General features: G+C 51.4%; 5 non-coding genes across 5 annotated transcripts; all 5 read left to right on the forward strand.

The window, feature by feature from the left end:
* The first annotated feature begins 291 nt into the window (after positions 1–291).
* Positions 292–410, forward strand: LOC123175137 (5S ribosomal RNA). Its single transcript, XR_006487654.1, has one exon. It is a non-coding gene; the product is annotated as a 5S ribosomal RNA (ribosomal RNA).
* A 317-nt stretch (positions 411–727) lies between these two features.
* On the forward strand, positions 728–846 carry LOC123175105 (5S ribosomal RNA). The gene has a single exon (XR_006487625.1). It is a non-coding gene; the product is annotated as a 5S ribosomal RNA (ribosomal RNA).
* Positions 847–1,143: 297 nt separating this feature from the next.
* Positions 1,144–1,262, forward strand: LOC123175130 (5S ribosomal RNA). The gene has a single exon (XR_006487649.1). It is a non-coding gene; the product is annotated as a 5S ribosomal RNA (ribosomal RNA).
* Positions 1,263–1,559: 297 nt separating this feature from the next.
* LOC123175127 (5S ribosomal RNA) lies at positions 1,560–1,678 on the forward strand. The gene has a single exon (XR_006487646.1). It is a non-coding gene; the product is annotated as a 5S ribosomal RNA (ribosomal RNA).
* A 297-nt stretch (positions 1,679–1,975) lies between these two features.
* LOC123175115 (5S ribosomal RNA) lies at positions 1,976–2,094 on the forward strand. Its single transcript, XR_006487635.1, has one exon. It is a non-coding gene; the product is annotated as a 5S ribosomal RNA (ribosomal RNA).
* Positions 2,095–2,327: the final 233 nt, after the last annotated feature.

The raw sequence follows: 2,327 nt of genomic DNA on the forward strand, positions 1-2,327 counted from the left end.
AATTTTTTTCGCGCCGCTTGCAAAACAAAACGTACGTGTAAGTAATATATTTACCGTGTTTTATTATTTTGCACGAGTGCGGTAAGTCATAGCTGGGTGCTCACGATTCACGGGTCCAGCGTCGGCGTTGTGGCGCGGCAAGCGTGCACTGGTGCGGTTGAGAGGGAGGGGTGGAAACCGCGTTAAACTCGTCTCCGTAGTTGAGAGGGAGCGGCCAAAGCAATGTACAATCGTCTTTGTAGTGGAGCTGGGAGGGGCAAGGATAAGGGACGAAGACCGGGGTAACATGTCGGATGCGATCATACCAGCACTAAAGCACCGGATCCCATCAGAACTCCGAAGTTAAGCATGCTTGGGCGACAGTAGTACTAGGATGGGTGACCTCCTGGGAAGTCCTCGTGTTGCATTGCCTTTTTAATTTTTTTCACGCCGCTTGCAAAACAAAACGCACGTGTAAGTAATATATTTACCGTGTAAGTAATATATTTACCGTGTTTTATTATTTTGCACGAGTGCGGTAAGTCATAGCTGGGTGCTCACGATTCACGGGTCCAGCGTCGGCGTTGTGGCGCGGCAAGCGTGCACTGGTGCGGTTGAGACGGAGGGGTGGAAACCGCGTTAAACTCTTCTCCGTAGTTGAGAGGGAGCGGCCAAAGCAATGTACAATCGTCTTTGTAGTGGAGCTGGGAGGGGCAAGGATAAGGGACGAAGACCGGGGTAACATGTCGGATGCGATCATACCAGCACTAAAGCACCGGATCCCATCAGAACTCCGAAGTTAAGCGTGCTTGGGCGAGAGTAGTACTAGGATGGGTGACCTCCTGGGAAGTCCTCGTGTTGCATTCCCTTTTTAATTTTTTTCGCGCCGCTTGCAAAACAAAACGCACGTGTAAGTAATATATTTACCGTGTTTTATTATTTTGCACGAGTGCGGTAAGTCATAGCTGGGTGCTCACGATTCACGGGTCCAGCGTCAGCGTTGTGGCGCGGCAAGCGTGCACTGGTGCGGTTGAGAGGGAGGGGTGGAAACCGCGTTAAACTCGTCTCCGTAGTTGAGAGGGAGCAGCCAAAGCAATGTGCAATCGTCTTTGTAGTGGAGCTGGGAGGGGCAAGGATAAGGGACGAAGACCGGGGTAACATGTCGGATGCGATCATACCAGCACTAAAGCATCGGATCCCATCAGAACTTCGAAGTTAAGCGTGCTTGGGCGAGAGTAGTACTAGGATGGGTGACCTCCTGGGAAGTCCTCGTGTTGCATTCCCTTTTTAATTTTTTTCGCGCCGCTTGCAAAACAAAACGCACGTGTAAGTAATATATTTACCGTGTTTTATTATTTTGCACGAGTGCGGTAAGTCATAGCTGGGTGCTCACGATTCACGGGTCCAGCGTCGGCGTTGTGGCGCGGCAAGCGTGCACTGGTGCGGTTGAGAGGGAGGGGTGGAAACCGCGTTAAACTCGTCTCCGTAGTTGAGAGGGAGCGGCCAAAGCAATGTGCAATCGTCTTTGTAGTGGAGCTGGGAGGGGCAAGGATAAGGAACGAAGACCGGGGTAACATGTCAGATGCGATCATACCAGCACTAAAGCATCGGATCCCATCAGAACTCCGAAGTTAAGCGTGCTTGGGCGAGAGTAGTACTAGGATGGGTGACCTCCTGGGAAGTCCTCGTGTTGCATTCCGTTTTTAATTTTTTTCGCGCCGCTTGCAAAACAAAACGCATGTGTAAGTAATATATTTACCGTGTTTTATTATTTTGCACGAGTGCGGTAAGTCATAGCTGGGTGCTCACGATTCACGGGTCCAGCGTCGGCGTTGTGGCGCGGCAAGCGTGCACTGGTGCGGTTGAGAGGGAGGGGTGGAAACCGCGTTAAACTCGTCTCCGTAGTTGAGAGGGAGCGGCCAAAGCAATGTGCAATCGTCTTTGTAGTGGAGCTGGGAGGGGCAAGGATAAGGAACGAAGACCGGGGTAACATGTCGGATGCGATCATACCAGCACTAAAGCATCGGATCCCATCAGAACTCCGAAGTTAAGCGTGCTTGGGCGAGAGTAGTACTAGGATGGGTGACCTCCTGGGAAGTCCTCGTGTTGCATTCCGTTTTTAATTTTTTTCGCGCCGCTTGCAAAACAAAACGCACATGTAAGTAATATATTTACCGTGTTTTATTATTTTGCACGAGTGCGGTAAGTCATAGCTGGGTGCTCACGATTCACGGGTCCAGCGTCGGCGTTTGGCGCGGCAAGCGTGCACTGGTGCGGTTGAGAGGGAGGGGTGGAAACCGCGTTAAACTCGTCTCCGTAGTTGAGAGGGAGCGGCCAAAGCAATGTAC

The sequence above is a fragment of the Triticum aestivum genome, unplaced genomic scaffold (assembly GCF_018294505.1).
Source record: "Triticum aestivum cultivar Chinese Spring unplaced genomic scaffold, IWGSC CS RefSeq v2.1 scaffold41985, whole genome shotgun sequence".
Lineage (NCBI taxonomy): Eukaryota > Viridiplantae > Streptophyta > Magnoliopsida > Poales > Poaceae > Triticum > Triticum aestivum.